The sequence below is a fragment of the Sinocyclocheilus anshuiensis genome, unplaced genomic scaffold, assembly GCF_001515605.1.
Source record: "Sinocyclocheilus anshuiensis isolate Anshui unplaced genomic scaffold, SAMN03320099.WGS_v1.1 scaffold821, whole genome shotgun sequence".
NCBI lineage: Eukaryota > Metazoa > Chordata > Actinopteri > Cypriniformes > Cyprinidae > Sinocyclocheilus > Sinocyclocheilus anshuiensis.
In genome coordinates this window covers 609,181-626,871 of record NW_015558606.1, presented here as the reverse complement: position 1 = coordinate 626,871, position 17,691 = coordinate 609,181, and the positions used below count along the sequence as shown (strand labels likewise).

General features: G+C 37.8%; 1 protein-coding gene across 1 annotated transcript in view; it reads right to left on the bottom strand.

Moving 5' to 3' along the window:
* LOC107680249 (fibronectin type III domain-containing protein 3B-like) overlaps positions 1–7,879 on the bottom strand; it is a 157,956-nt gene extending 150,077 nt beyond the window's left edge. The window contains exon 1 of the mRNA XM_016476057.1: positions 7,786–7,879. The gene's annotated coding sequence lies outside the window, so the exon portion shown is untranslated. The remainder of the gene's footprint in view (positions 1–7,785) is intronic.
* Positions 7,880–17,691: the final 9,812 nt, after the last annotated feature.

Sequence of the window (17,691 nt, the reverse complement as noted above, 5' to 3'; positions counted from 1 at the left end):
TGCGACTGTGTGCTTAATATTAATCAAACAACAAAAGGCAAATTCAAAATCATACACTGCTCTTGAGTGAAGGACTTTTGTAGCTTTAATAAGACACAAAGAAAGTTTAATTCTTACAGTGAAGACTATGCTGTTTTATTTTACATTTGATATTAATTTCTGTAGTAGGCTGTAAACTGCTTGAGACTTGCATAAAAAAACATTAAAGCACAGTTTGTTTCATTTGTATCTTTTTATTCTATTGTATTTGTCCTTTGCTTTTTTATTACTGACAGTTTAATTATTTTCAATTATTTTGAGGACTTTTTGTTTGTTTGTTTGAAATTCCGCTGGTCTTTACAATGTAGATGTCATAGCAACCTTATTTACAGGAAATATATATTTGATATGTATCACTATCTTTAAATAAATCACTCATATAAAGTTTTGGTCATATGGCCCCCTCATAATCGTGTTAAATAACCGTGATTACAATATTGACCAAAATAATCGTGATTATGATTTTTGCCATAATCGAGCAGCCCTAATAACAATGATAGAGTAGATAAATGAATAACCTCTTACAACCAGATTTAAAGTGAACAATGCTGTTTGGTGTGTGACGTTAATGAATGAAGTTTGAAAGATTCCTACAGTGGCTCTTGTAGTGGGACGGTCTAGACTTGTTGGTGACTCAGTCGGTCCACAAACAGGAAAAAAACAGCAATGTCTAAAATACCTCCAATATGCACCTCACTACTAAGAGTGTAAACAGCCAGGTCACCACACACAGCTCGCAGATCTCAGCTCTCCTGAACTTTTTTTGGCACGCTGAACTTGTGTTTAGACCAAACTGAGAGGAAGCAGCCTAACTCCCACAAACACATGAAAATGACTCACTCCATACCCATGGCTGTGCTTCAAGATTTTTCCTTCTCTTTTCCCTTTTTTTTTGTTGTTTTTGCTGCAGCTTAGAAAAAGAGTTCAGTTCAGTCTGAGGGAGATCAGTGCATGAATACACAGCAGTCAGTATATTTGCATCTGCAGATATAATCGAGCTACAGTGGGTTTTTTTACATAGTCAAGCTATAGTCATCTGTCCAAATACACAACCAAATGTATTACTGAATATTTAAAATATATGCCGTGCATATATCGAAAGTGAACAATGTTGAGGCCAACTGTAATCCAGTTAACTATAGAAACATGCTAGACAAAACTGAGCTACAATTCAATTATCTAGGTCTGTTATTCTAAACTATAACATGCCATTATTTATATATATTTATATAGAAAGCTTTAGTTTGATGAAAATCATAAGGCAAGAAATGGTTTTCTATTGGGCTGTCCTCAGGAGCTGCATGCAAAAATGCAATGCGATCAGTTGAGTTTGATCCACATACAAACATGGGATACATGTTTACTATGACAGCAAAGTATTTTCAAGACTCATAACTCAACTCATAAAGCGCAACTGTTCCCACACTATCTTCCAGACAAGGTTGCATTTCAATGCGGAAGTGGCCACTTTCATCCCAGAGTCCACATTTGGATGGACATTTTATGGTCCTGAATGCTGAATGAGTCAACACTTTGGAACGGATGAATCTTATGCCCAGGCCAACATTCAGGGCTCCCCTAACACCCAGCCAAAAGGGGTGTAATGAATTCAGTCGGAGGAATACACAGGGAATGGGGTGGGGGTGTTGAAATTGGGGGACAGATTTTGCTCATTTGTCCCACGTGGCTAAACACGCTCAAAGAGGGCAGCTCAGTTTAAACAAACATAACCACTTCCTCCTCGCTGCACACAAAGCCTTTAAACAGAAACCCGTTCGTCGCTCCTCACCGGGTCATTTGGGGGAAAGAACAGCTAGCTGCCAAAACACAGCCGGCCCTGTGTGGCTCAGCATCTGCAGACACCCTAAAAAAGCTCAAACATAGTCCTGCTCCTCAACTTCACCTCACACACCTTACAGCAAACTCAGCATCCCTATAGGAAACATATCTGGACAAAATCCTAGACAAGTGTCAGACAGAAAGGTACTAGCATCAACTGACCTCCCTAGTTCTTTGTAAAGTTTTTAGATTTACTATTCTTTAAATTTTTATATTATTTATTTTAAATTAAATAATAATCATAATAAAATTTCGTATCACCAATAAATGCAATGTTTATGTAAATACAGCATTTAAAACTCATTTTTTTCATTAATTTAATGCTTTATATTTAATTTAGACAATATATATTTTTAATATCGGCCATTTATTGGTTATCATCTGTAAGTGCGAGAAGCAGGAACAGAAAAATAAATTACTGATAAATAATTTACTGTAATCAAAAAAACTGGCAGTCCCCAACAGGAATGTTAAGGAGCAACCTTTTCACCCCATGTTGACTCTGGAATGCTGTAGAAAGCTGAAAATTCAACAGCGACACATTCCTTCAGTGCCACCTGGGATGCCACTGGCCTCGCAGCAATGGCTGCCATTCCCACGACCTCTCTGTTTACTTTATTTTGGTAACTTCGCACATCCAAAACATGGCTATCGAACAAAGAGAGATCGGCGGTACTAATCCAAAAGAATAATATGAATTAGCTGGAAAAATTCACCCGGCTGAAACAGATCTCGGCAGTAAGAATGGATAGCCCCCGTCCAGCCCTCGCTCTCAGAGGTCAAAGGGTGAAATTCCTCATCTTCCATCAGGCCTCCAGATTTCACACACTATCAGGGGGAGTGCTTGAAGAGGGGGATGGGTTAACAAGACCTGGTGAGATGGAGGGATTGTGGGAGGTGTTGGTCTAAGGTCCTGCTGGTAGGGGGGTGGGCATAAGAAAACAGGAAGTCTGGGACTACACATATATGCACAGTGGCACTGCTGACATGTGTTTTCACAGGGCAGCTTGAGATGGGATCAGCCAGAGAGTACGTATTGCGAATTACAACAGATCAGATGGAGTTAGCAAGGCTGAAGTGGCAATAAATGCACCACAATAAACACAGCATCTTATGCCAGATCCTCATTGCACATGCATGCTGGCTAAAACAGTCCCAGTCAAATAAAAGCGTCATTAACGAGCTGCTGCCGCATCTGAAGTTTCCATCATCCAGCTAACAACGGCCGTCTCTGCACTCTGAATGCTAATGTAAGCACGAACATACACCAGTGACCACCTGACCAAACACTGAGTGTTTTTCTGCTGTGCTTTTAGCTAAATGTGCAAACCTGGCCATCTGAATAATGCATTGGCATGACAGAGTGGATGCATGTCAGAAATCAGTGTCATGGAGTGAGCTGCAGCATCTGACCCTCTCCACCAACTGAAAAACAAGAGATAAAGCAAGCTGCGCTCCTGCATTGCGAAACATCTATTCCAATTCTCTACGTTTCCATAAGGAATAGAAGTTTATTACAAAAAAATATATAAAAATGTACTTTTTAATGTTATAATATCTGACTGCCTGATAAGGAAAACAAGTCAATGTTTTTAAGCTTACATAATATTTTTTTTTGTAATCAGTCTCACAAAATAAATCTAACTTTGGCCAATATATGAGTAATTGGCTTCATTTACTCAAACTCATGTCATTTCAAATCTGCATGACTTTCATTTGTGGAACACAAAGAGAGATATTTTAAAGAATGTTGGAACTGTTTTTTGCTCAAATAATTACTGTCAATAAAGATGCAGTCACATTTGTGAATTTTCAGTGGAAATCACAGGCAAAAAAAGCTAAATTGTCTATTGTTAATAGAGTAGCGATGTATAAACAGCTCACATAGAGGTAACTTTCAAACCAAGCAGCTTTCTGTTGGTCAGTGCAGAGAATTCACATGAGCAACTTGAAAATGAGTGAAATCCTCATGGGGAACTTTTTCACCCACGTGTGAAACTCCCGTTTGCACGGATTCCTATTGGAATGACTGGATTTCGCCTGCGAAATTTCACCAAGAAATGGTAAATGTGATGCACCTTAAGGTTCCAAAATGCCCTTGAATATTAGATAAAGTCATACAGGTTTGGAAAAACATAAGTGTGAGTAAATGATGACACAATGTTCTCTTTTAGGTAAACTATGCCTTTAAAGCACAACAGTTGTGATGAGACAAGACAAAAAATGTGTAAAATATAGCACACAATGGAAAACGACATTGGTCTGAACGTGCGTGGCTGCAGCCTAGCTTAAGTTTTTACTTTGCAAACTGTCTGACAACTAAAGCACAAGATCCTGTCAACATGTTAAGCTAAAGATATCGATCGAAAATCTTTTCAACCCTAGTCGGTTGTTGCAAGAGATGCAAAACAAAGCAGCTTTAAAATGTATTTATGGCATCCAGCAACAGCATCCTGCAGCTTGTCGCTTACAATGCTGGCTAAAGTGACGAGTGTACAGTTGGGTGAAGAGGCAACTGTCTAGAGAAAGCGGTGGGAAATGGAGTTGAAAGGCCTCTTTTATCTTCATCTAAATCAACTGTCAACAATAGAGTAAATCACCAGGAAGACAGAGAAGCCCGGCATGCAAACATAGCAGCACTGTGCCAAACAAACATGCAAACCCAGGAGAAGATGCTAAGAGCGCAAACAAGACGTGAGAGCCTACAGCAACGTGAAAACAATAGCGCAATATTTACGTTATGCAGAACGCTGATTAGGATAGGACAATATTTGGCCGAGATATAACTCGGAAAATAAATCTAAATACTGAGAAAATCGCCTTTAAAAAGTTGTCCAAATGAAGTTCTTAGCAATGCATATTACTAATCAAAAATTAAGTTTTGATATATTTACGGTAGGAAATTTACAAAATATCTTCATGGAACATGATCTTTACTTAATATCCTAAAGATTTTTGGCATAAAAGAAAAATCGATAATTTTGACCCATACAGTGTATTTTTGGCTATTGCTACAAATATACCCCAGCGACTTAAGACTGGTTTTGTGGTCCAGGGTCACATATGTGGCCGTGGTTGGCTGATTCAAGATGAGCAGCAGGATCCTGATTCATAGACCAGCTGACAGCCACATCATCACCGCATGCATATTCCCAAGCGCTAATGGTTAAAGCACAGATACAAACTTGTTCTGTCTTGCTTAACAGTTGGAGAGATGCTGACTTTCTCTGCCTAATGAGGTCTAAGGAAAATACCGCACTTGAGAGTCTAATGATAAGATCATGTGACTTTGCTTTGTGACTTTTGACCAAAACCATCACTGCCTTTCTACTCATCTTTTTTCCAAAACATAAATGCAGATGAAGGAGGACATTGAGTTCACCGGATGCTATGGAGACAAAGTATAAAATAGAGAGAGTCATTCCTAGAAGAACTCTCTGAACCTGCACAAGATGGGACAAATCACATTTCACAACGTCTACTGACCAATAAGTGTGACTAAGAGATGCGAAGTTGTTTCAAAGGGCACCAGTCAGAGAAAATCAGGAAACGTCCTCAAGAAGGTGGACTCTGCTGCAATTAGGAACAATCACAACAGATTTTATCACGCTGCACTGCATAACATCAGCACACATCAAAGAACAGAGCTGCTCCCGGGATGATGGGGAACTATAGGGGGGAGGGTATGAGTGTATGTGTAGTATTTGAGGTGCCCCTGGGGAAACAGACCTCCAGCTCACCAGGTACAACCCCATGACCTCAAAGGAAGAGCACATTCCTGCAGCTATGCCCAATCAGGAAGTTTAACTCCTCATGCCAGCTCTCTCAGCACAGCACCTAGACTGATGAAACCAATGGCTGTCGAAGCTGATTCATCAGATATTGGCCAAAAAATAATACAGCTACTTTGTTTTGAAAGCGTCTCAGATATATGCTGGTTGTGGGTACATGAAAAACTACAGTTGTACTGCTCTTTTTTGCACATTTTCCTAGTTAGCGCATACTTTTGAACAATGATTCTCAGTCTTTTTGACTCCAAAGTCCTCAATATATGTGTAATATTCAGCAGCCACTCTTTGGTCACTTTCGGTATTTTTCTATAGTAAACTGTACAGTCACGCGATCACTGTAGTAAAAGAAACCCAGACATGGTTTCTTGAACGGTTTCTTTTGCAAAAATATTATAATATTTGCAAAATAAATAAATGAATTAATATTTAATATTGATTTAACTTTAAATGGTTATATTTACTTGTAGAGACTGAGACAGAACATTAGCACAGCTATGGAGGGGATATAAGTTTGCACAGTGGTTGTAGTGTTGCCATGGGGAACGGACATTATTCAGAAATATGTGTGTTGAAGGTTGCGACTGACCAATCAGAATCAAGCATTCCAGAGTGTTGCGTAATACAAGCAAAAAATGCAGCAACACTATGTTTTATTTATAGATTTAATTTTACTGGTGTTTCTGACACAATATTGAAACAAATTTCAGCTTTGTGTGCAACTGAAGAAAAAAAATGTCTCAGTAACAGGAGCTAAAGCAAGCAGGTCAGAACAAATTGTAAGTGAAGATTGTGTGCATCACTCCATGGGAAGTAGTGGGAAAATTGCTCTATGCTGCACTAGAAAAAAACTGAGTGAAAGTGAGAAAGTGATGAAAGTGATGTATATAGAATATTGTAATTGTTTTATATAGCTTATTTTAAATCATCGTGTGGCCTCCTTGGAAGTTTGCCTTTTGGCCCCAGCCCCTGGTTGAGAACCACTGGTTTTGAAGTTTGTAGACATCAAATGATAAGGAGCTGATGGGAACAACATTTTATTTTTCTGCAGCAATTTTTTTAATAAAACATAGAACTTTACGACCCAGTGCAATAATTTACATGTTTCCAAAAAAGTTATGAAATCCCTCACTCATTTTCTGCAGATCATATTTCTCCTCTCACAGATAATATCGTGCTTCTTTCTCTCCAATAAGCCCTCTGGATCCAGGCAAGAGCAGAACTCATGGTACAAACTACCTAACAACATCATCCAAGACATAAAAGCGACCTTTAAAAGTCTTTTTCCATAGCTGCTAATTAGAGCGCTTTAATTCCCAGCACGAAAGAGGAACTAGCACTTTCTGACGTTTGGGAAACGATGCACGGCGCTGCATTAAACCAAAACAATAAAAAGAAAGAAAAACAAACGAGTATCAAGTCGAGATACTTTCTGCACAATATATGACAGAACAACGACAACAGCACACGATGTTTTCCTCCATAAACAGATACAGCTGTTAAAGGATAGGCTGTCTGGAATACTAGGGCATGATGGAGTTGACCACCTTCACTTCACATCATCATTCCCGAGGTCTTTGCCAAATATTAGTCGACATCATTCCAGCAATTGCCTGTTTTGGAACATTCAATTCGCTAAGGAAAGACACCTGGGAAAGACAGCGAAATGCAGCATCCCAAATAAATTTGATAACAAGACTCAAGGATATGAAAAAATAATACTTTAATAAAGCTTAAGTGTAGCGTTTTTATAAAACTGTAACGTTTACGTAGCTAACAGAACGCGCTAAATAAAACATCACAAATCTCTAAAATTCCAAAGTTGGAATTCACCGACGCAGACGTCAAACATCGCGCCAGTCATTATAAATTGCACGACGAGTTTTGAGCATCTTTGGGCAAATAACGGTTTCTAAAAATAATCCATGCAAAACTGTAAGTTTTCCGTCTCTTCTCCTGGTTGGCCAACTAACCCAGACTCCCGGCGTCACTGCCATCCAGACACAAAAATGCACGCAACTTTCCGTTATGAACATATTTTCATCGTTTAATTGGGAAAAAGCACACAAACGCGAACTGCGGCAAAAGATAGAGCTTATAAGCGCAATGAAAAACTCACCTCGCTGCAATAAAATTATCTTGAAAGAAACTCCAGAGCTCCACTTTCACCCCAGACACAACTTTGGCAATCCCTGCTCCAGTCTGCTCCAGTCTGCTCCACCAGGCGCTCAGTCAGGGGGAGATTCCGCGACCACGTCAATTATGTCCCACAGCACATGTGAGCTTGATCCTGCCCCTTTTACCGTAAGCAACCATATAAACGACCTTCACAGAAGACTGAACCATTGAAAAGACGATTAAACCTAAATACCACCACAGACACATGCACAGACACAGCTTTTACTATCCACGACAGCAGCAGTGATAAGCTCGCGCTTACAAAGATTTATTCATGCTGGGTTCAGTAGCTAGTTCCAATCAGGGGCCAGTTGCATAAACTTAGCCACCATGTTAAGACTGTTTCTTAAGAACTAGTTTGACCAACTAGCAGTTGCCAAGGGGTAATCAGTCTTCATTTTCCAATACAAATAAGACCAATCAACCTGTTCATAAACCCCAGCGACTTAAGACTGGTTTTGTGGTCCAGGGTCACATATGTGGCCGTGGTTGGCTGATTCAAGATGAGCAGCAGGATCCTGATTCATAGACCAGCTGACAGCCACATCATCACCGCATGCATATTCCCAAGCGCTAATGGTTAAAGCACAGATACAAACTTGTTCTGTCTTGCTTAACAGTTGGAGAGATGCTGACTTTCTCTGCCTAATGAGGTCTAAGGAAAATACCGCACTTGAGAGTCTAATGATAAGATCATGTGACTTTGCTTTGTGACTTTTGACCAAAACCATCACTGCCTTTCTACTCATCTTTTTTCCAAAACATAAATGCAGATGAAGGAGGACATTGAGTTCACCGGATGCTATGGAGACAAAGTATAAAATAGAGAGAGTCATTCCTAGAAGAACTCTCTGAACCTGCACAAGATGGGACAAATCACATTTCACAACGTCTACTGACCAATAAGTGTGACTAAGAGATGCGAAGTTGTTTCAAAGGGCACCAGTCAGAGAAAATCAGGAAACGTCCTCAAGAAGGTGGACTCTGCTGCAATTAGGAACAATCACAACAGATTTTATCACGCTGCACTGCATAACATCAGCACACATCAAAGAACAGAGCTGCTCCCGGGATGATGGGGAACTATAGGGGGGAGGGTATGAGTGTATGTGTAGTATTTGAGGTGCCCCTGGGGAAACAGACCTCCAGCTCACCAGGTACAACCCCATGACCTCAAAGGAAGAGCACATTCCTGCAGCTATGCCCAATCAGGAAGTTTAACTCCTCATGCCAGCTCTCTCAGCACAGCACCTAGACTGATGAAACCAATGGCTGTCGAAGCTGATTCATCAGATATTGGCCAAAAAATAATACAGCTACTTTGTTTTGAAAGCGTCTCAGATATATGCTGGTTGTGGGTACATGAAAAACTACAGTTGTACTGCTCTTTTTTGCACATTTTCCTAGTTAGCGCATACTTTTGAACAATGATTCTCAGTCTTTTTGACTCCAAAGTCCTCAATATATGTGTAATATTCAGCAGCCACTCTTTGGTCACTTTCGGTATTTTTCTATAGTAAACTGTACAGTCACGCGATCACTGTAGTAAAAGAAACCCAGACATGGTTTCTTGAACGGTTTCTTTTGCAAAAATATTATAATATTTGCAAAATAAATAAATGAATTAATATTTAATATTGATTTAACTTTAAATGGTTATATTTACTTGTAGAGACTGAGACAGAACATTAGCACAGCTATGGAGGGGATATAAGTTTGCACAGTGGTTGTAGTGTTGCCATGGGGAACGGACATTATTCAGAAATATGTGTGTTGAAGGTTGCGACTGACCAATCAGAATCAAGCATTCCAGAGTGTTGCGTAATACAAGCAAAAAATGCAGCAACACTATGTTTTATTTATAGATTTAATTTTACTGGTGTTTCTGACACAATATTGAAACAAATTTCAGCTTTGTGTGCAACTGAAGAAAAAAAATGTCTCAGTAACAGGAGCTAAAGCAAGCAGGTCAGAACAAATTGTAAGTGAAGATTGTGTGCATCACTCCATGGGAAGTAGTGGGAAAATTGCTCTATGCTGCACTAGAAAAAAACTGAGTGAAAGTGAGAAAGTGATGAAAGTGATGTATATAGAATATTGTAATTGTTTTATATAGCTTATTTTAAATCATCGTGTGGCCTCCTTGGAAGTTTGCCTTTTGGCCCCAGCCCCTGGTTGAGAACCACTGGTTTTGAAGTTTGTAGACATCAAATGATAAGGAGCTGATGGGAACAACATTTTATTTTTCTGCAGCAATTTTTTTAATAAAACATAGAACTTTACGACCCAGTGCAATAATTTACATGTTTCCAAAAAAGTTATGAAATCCCTCACTCATTTTCTGCAGATCATATTTCTCCTCTCACAGATAATATCGTGCTTCTTTCTCTCCAATAAGCCCTCTGGATCCAGGCAAGAGCAGAACTCATGGTACAAACTACCTAACAACATCATCCAAGACATAAAAGCGACCTTTAAAAGTCTTTTTCCATAGCTGCTAATTAGAGCGCTTTAATTCCCAGCACGAAAGAGGAACTAGCACTTTCTGACGTTTGGGAAACGATGCACGGCGCTGCATTAAACCAAAACAATAAAAAGAAAGAAAAACAAACGAGTATCAAGTCGAGATACTTTCTGCACAATATATGACAGAACAACGACAACAGCACACGATGTTTTCCTCCATAAACAGATACAGCTGTTAAAGGATAGGCTGTCTGGAATACTAGGGCATGATGGAGTTGACCACCTTCACTTCACATCATCATTCCCGAGGTCTTTGCCAAATATTAGTCGACATCATTCCAGCAATTGCCTGTTTTGGAACATTCAATTCGCTAAGGAAAGACACCTGGGAAAGACAGCGAAATGCAGCATCCCAAATAAATTTGATAACAAGACTCAAGGATATGAAAAAATAATACTTTAATAAAGCTTAAGTGTAGCGTTTTTATAAAACTGTAACGTTTACGTAGCTAACAGAACGCGCTAAATAAAACATCACAAATCTCTAAAATTCCAAAGTTGGAATTCACCGACGCAGACGTCAAACATCGCGCCAGTCATTATAAATTGCACGACGAGTTTTGAGCATCTTTGGGCAAATAACGGTTTCTAAAAATAATCCATGCAAAACTGTAAGTTTTCCGTCTCTTCTCCTGGTTGGCCAACTAACCCAGACTCCCGGCGTCACTGCCATCCAGACACAAAAATGCACGCAACTTTCCGTTATGAACATATTTTCATCGTTTAATTGGGAAAAAGCACACAAACGCGAACTGCGGCAAAAGATAGAGCTTATAAGCGCAATGAAAAACTCACCTCGCTGCAATAAAATTATCTTGAAAGAAACTCCAGAGCTCCACTTTCACCCCAGACACAACTTTGGCAATCCCTGCTCCAGTCTGCTCCAGTCTGCTCCACCAGGCGCTCAGTCAGGGGGAGATTCCGCGACCACGTCAATTATGTCCCACAGCACATGTGAGCTTGATCCTGCCCCTTTTACCGTAAGCAACCATATAAACGACCTTCACAGAAGACTGAACCATTGAAAAGACGATTAAACCTAAATACCACCACAGACACATGCACAGACACAGCTTTTACTATCCACGACAGCAGCAGTGATAAGCTCGCGCTTACAAAGATTTATTCATGCTGGGTTCAGTAGCTAGTTCCAATCAGGGGCCAGTTGCATAAACTTAGCCACCATGTTAAGACTGTTTCTTAAGAACTAGTTTGACCAACTAGCAGTTGCCAAGGGGTAATCAGTCTTCATTTTCCAATACAAATAAGACCAATCAACCTGTTCATAACTGAATTAAAAAAGTTATGACCAGTCTTGAACAAAAAAAAATTAGATGACTAACTTTTTAAGACTAGTCTAAACAGTTTATGCAACCGGCCCCAGATTATAGGTAGTTTTATGGATTTTTACAAGATTGCATATTGATTATTGAGTAATGGCAAAAAAAATGGTTCGTTTTCTGTTTTTAATACAACTAGTGGTTGCATTTTTTTTTAAAACATGTGAAGAAACACTTCATGTAAGGCTCTTTTTGTTGTCAAAATAATGCAAGATTCTTTTTATTTGTGTGACTATAGGATTATGTGGTTATAAGATTATGTCGCTGATTATTTATGTATGTATTTATTTGTTTGTTTGTTTATTGCAATTTATAAACAGAAGTAATCTGTCCAACAATGAGTATCCTTGGTTTTGATGTTTGGTAACACTTTACCATAATGTCCATTTATTAGTTATCTGTTTATATAATTTGTTAACATGAACAATGAAAAACGTTTTATTTTTTTAATCTTTAATTTCAACATTTACTAAAACTGTATTAAAATCGAAAGTTCTGTCTGTTCATATTATTTAATGGACCTGATCTAACATGAACTAACAATGAACAGCTGTATTTTTATTAACGTTTACAAATATTAACCTAATAAACACTGTACAATGTATTGCTCTTTGTTAGTTAATGCATTAACTAATGGGACTGTATTGTAAAGTGTTACCGATGTTTTTATAATGGTCAAGCTGGTACTGACCACACAAAACACAGTACTGCAACCACTATGAAGAAGGAGATTCCACACAATATTCAGAAAAATTATCAAAAGGTTTAACAATGGTTGTGTCTCTAAATTGCACCGTTAGACTCCCTAAGTTGTGAATAGTTACATCCTTGCAGTTCTCCTAAATGTCATTATATTATGGGTCACTGTTTGCTGCATTTGTATGGTTTGCAAGGTTGTCTGCATGCGTTCTAGTCTGTCATCACAAGACAAATTTAGAAAATTCGATTGATTATTAAAATGTCATTCAAGTATGCAAACTATTTTAAGTCCACTGCATGTCCGTGACTCATGGCATAACCATGTAGGTAGCTGAAAATAATTTTTTTAAATCTCAAAATCAGAGTAGCACAGCTGAACAAACTCAATGCCCCCTGTCCTACATTTCACTTCGCTAACAGTGGCAAGGCAGGTCAGGTCACACGGTGTAAATGTGTCTGCTGCCACCAGCAGGACAGTTAAGAGTAGGGCAGGAGAACGCTGAGGATCATGAATACTGTGATTTGGCATTTTACTGTAGCGTGTTTAGTGCTGTTATTTATGAATTGCTCACATTGATGTGATCCATGATATTGCAATAATTCTCATTTTTAGATTTTACTGAGGCCTTGGATTTGTTAAAAAAAAGGTTTGATTCATAGTGAAGTGTGATTTTTCAACATTGATAATAAGAAATGTTTCTTGAGCAGCAAATCAGCATATTAAAATGATTTCTGAAGGATCATGTGACACTGAAGACTGGAGTAATGATGCTGAAAACAGCTTTCCCATCAATAAATGACATTTGAAAAGATATTCAAATAGGAGAAAGTTATTTGAAATTGTAATCATGTTTCGCTATATTACTGTTTTTACTGCATTTTAGATCAAATACATGCATCCATGAGCATAAAAGACTTTAAAAAAATTGTTTTAAGTTTTACTGTCCTCAAAATTTTGAACAGTAGTATATTAAAAAGTGTATGAGGTTTGGCTTCTCCAGTGGTGGACGAAGTACACAAATCAAGTACTTGAGTAAACAATAATTAATCCTAAAATTCAACATTAGTAACTTACTTTTAACAGCATCAGGCGCGCGCTCACAATATCTCCTGGTTCTTACTTGTGAATTCAGTTCACTGGAGACTCGCACTAAACGGTTCATTTGAATCAGTGAGTTGTCGACTCGAGAACAGCTGCAATCAGATCATTCTAATTCGTGAATGAATCGTTTGGTGCGATTTGCGAACCGATTTAAAGGGTTAATTGAAAAGAATCAGTTCGTTCTGCGTGTCGGAGCACGTGATATATTATAAGAAGTAACGATATGTTTTATGAAATGTAGTGAAGTAAAAAGTACGATCTTATGCTTTGGAATGTAGTGAAGTAAAAGTAAAAGTTACTCAAAATAAAACTACTCCAGTAAAATAAAGATACTTGAAAAATGTACTTAAGTACAGTAACGAAGTAAAGCTACTCCGTTACTGTCCACCACTGGGCTTCTCTGACATTTCTCTGTAGTTTCTTCGTGGAAATGAAGTAAATTGACCTCACTACAAAATCATTTGCATCAAGCCCAGGTCCTTCAAATGTCTGATAAGTGGAAAATGACTGGAGAGAGTGGTTGCATAGGCATTTTTATATCAACATTAGCCAGCAGGTCCATTCATGGTATTTTGCCTGAATTGCTGTCTGTGTCTTATAAATCAACACTCAAGCTCAAGTTCACGTTTGAAAATTAATCCCATTTAAAGAATATAGTTCACCCCAAACAATGAAAATTCTGTTATCATTTACTCAGCTCTCAGTGAAACACAAAGGATTAAAAAGAAAAAATGTTGAGTGTAATTTTTTATGCGATTACAATGAATGGAGAATTTTAAGCTTCAGAAAGACACAAAAGCACTAAAGTAAAATAAAAGTCTATATGACTCTCCAGATACTTCATATGACTTAAGGCTTAAACCATAAGGCTTTCTGTGAAAACAATCGTGAGAGAAACAAAAATGGGGGCAAAAACAAAAGTGTCGCGTTTATAATTTTGTTCAGTGTATATATATATATATATAATGTATGAGTGTGAGCTACTGCATTTTTAAATATTAAGGGTTTGATAGTTGCTTATGCAGCAATAAAAAGTCAACATTTTATTTCTTGAGGCCATTTTTTTTTCTCAACCTACCTCACAGATATGGTAGGTTTTACCACATAAATGCATTACTTTAAGCCTGAATGGTAATTTAAAGTCATACCGATGAAAGACACTGCTTTTGAAGCAGAGAATGAGGTCAAGGACAGTGCACCACCAAAAATCTTTTATTTACAAAGTGTAAGAAATATAGTGTGGTGCAAATTTGTATCATGTATGAATGGAGAGTCCAGGTGTTCTTCTGTGACAGTGTGAAGTACTGTTGGTGTTGTAGAGGCTGAATGGTCAGGGGATTTCCTGGAGATGGAGATCTGGAGTGAATAAGGCAGTAATCATCTTCGAACGGATATGCGCTTCTCTTAATCACAGACAGCTTCTGGCTGATACAGGATAGGGTGTTCCCTCCTGTTGAAGTTCCCTAGTGTCAGAGGTGTCAGTCTGGAACAGGAAGAGCTATGTGTGCACTGATTCTAACATCAAAGCACTTTCAAGGGTGTGGAGCACATCCCTCTCGTTCTCTGCCTTCTTCAGCTCAGGTCTGATAAAGCAGAGTCTGTATAGATGAAAAGATAAACACAAGAATGCAGCCACATACCTACAGTAGCTGCTACCACTGCAAACCATGATGACTCTATATTTTCATCATTAAAATCATTGTTGCACTGTTAAAAACATAAATAATACTGCGGCTAATAAATAATAATAATAATAATATGCATTTTATTAATAAAACCCCCGTAAAAACAGAAGCGGTAAAGAAAAGACCACATGATGCATTCAAGTTAATTCATGTAAACAGTTAGATAAAGTTAAATATGAGCTCATGTTTAACTAGTTGTAACTGGTTAAAACACCAAAAGATTCAACAAAAAGGTCACACTTTTAGTTTGGGGACTAATTCTCACTATTAACCAGTGGTGGAAAGAAATATACTCAAGTAAAAGTACCATTACCTTCCAAAAAATGTAGTGTGAGTAGAGTAAAAGTACTTGTCCAAAAAACTACTTGAGTAAGAGAGTACTCATGAGTATTGAGTGGTGAGTACTGAGCTGTGGATTCTACCCCCTCATAATAAACGCTGTACACCGCAACTGATACATTTTAAAAATGTTGTACATTCTGTAATTCACATTATCTTGTTTGTCATAAAGAATGAAGAGAAGGGGATGGAGGGATGGAGGGGGGGGGGATCAATGATTTATAATTGAAAATTATAAATCATTCAGCAAAAAAGAATGGAATAAATAAAAGCACAAGTTGTTGGAAAGTATGTATAAGGTGTCAATTATAAGTACTGTGTTAAAGCTTATAATAGCACCAATTGAATCAACACAAACAACATTTTTGAGGAAAAATATTAACTATAAGTAAGCTTACACTTATTCTAAGTTAGATCCACTATTGTATGCTGTTGCCGTATGGCAACATATCACAAAGTACCTTAAAATAATATTTTTTTTCCAATTTTTTTTTATAGCACTTCAAGTTAAGCCATTCTTAGAAAAGAAAAATATTTAAATATTTTTTTCTATAGGTCTATCATAATGCGTATCATAATGCTTATCATAAATATAATATTTTATTATAATTTATTTTACATTGAATCACAAATATTTCAGTGGAGATGTAATGTAGCAACTATGCAAAATGAATATGTATATACATAAGCAAGTAAGTGTCAAAGCAACTTTCTGGTTTGCCATCTCTGTGACGGGCCTCTTGTGCACCTATCAGCAACTCCTGCAATATTAAGGTTTATCATAAGAGGATAAAAATGGATTGTTTGCAGTCAAGTAAGGTTTTGCACATGTACCTCCCCACTACCCCTATTATTATAACTGTTCCTTATCATTTACCAATGAACAGCCTGTAGACATTGCATGAATTAACATTTTTATTTATTTTCATAATTTTCCAAAAGAAAAAAAAATGAGGGAATTCATGCGAACACCAGAGCCATCTCATCAGAGCACTTAAGAGATCACGCTACTTAAGTCCCGTCTTTCACCGTCTGCAAGCAAGACATATCAAGTCCAAAAGAACACATGGAAAGATATAAAACTCAAAGAAAAAAAAAAAAGATAAAAAGAAACATCGCACACTAACATGTTTTGTTGTTTACAGCTTCTGTAGCTGCCAATAGCTGTCCAGAAGATCAGATTTGCATAGCGCTCAATGTGCTAGTGATAAAAATGAACCAGGATTGTAGCATTAGTTTAGTTTAGTTTTAGCTTTGTGTTTTTATCTCAATGTCTAATAGTCCTGATAAAAGTGTAACACACTACAGCAGTTGTATTGCTCTGTTTTTTTTTTCCTAAGAAGTGCTACTTGCATGTCATTAACTGCAGAAACAAGTCCAGTTGATTGTCACCTGTCAGTGAATTCATATTGAATTCCTTCATAAAGCCCCTGCCCACTCAGCTTAACGCACATTATATAACACTGGCAGTTAGAGATATATCATAATTTAAACATTCCCTACCACTCAGTGGTAGAGTCAATCACATGGGAAAAATAAAATACAAAGACATTTACAGTGGTTATATAAAATAAATGTCCTATGTCATAAAACAGCTAGACTACAGTACAAGAAAAAGCTACTGGTAAACCATGAAAATGGCTAGCCAAGCAAAAACAAACAAAACCACTTCACATATATAAATATATTACACTAATTACATAAACCAAAGAGTGTGACAGAGTGGAGGGAGGTTTGGCCATCAAGCACACAGAGAGACATTTGTAAAACACTGATCAGGCTGGCCAGCACTAAGAGACAGTCACTCATTAAAGCTGAATTGTGTCGTTTTGGATAGTTAAATACTTTCTCCAATCCCAGTTTAAGGGCAAAGAACTATAAGCAAGCATAAGTTGATTTCCCTGTAAACACTTTTGCTCTGTGGTGCTTTGAACCCAATGGTGTGTGTTTGGGGAGGGACTAGCTGTTTGACTAACCAATGGCAGAACAGTTTGAGGTGGTTATTTTTGCAATTGCAATTCATTGTACATTGCATGTTTCACTTTAAATGTGAAAACATGAGTTAACAGTAGAAGATGGTACATGAGCACTGAATTCTGTGTGGATTGAATTTTGGCTTGATTGACTTGATTGAGTGGGTCAGAAGGACTGTGATC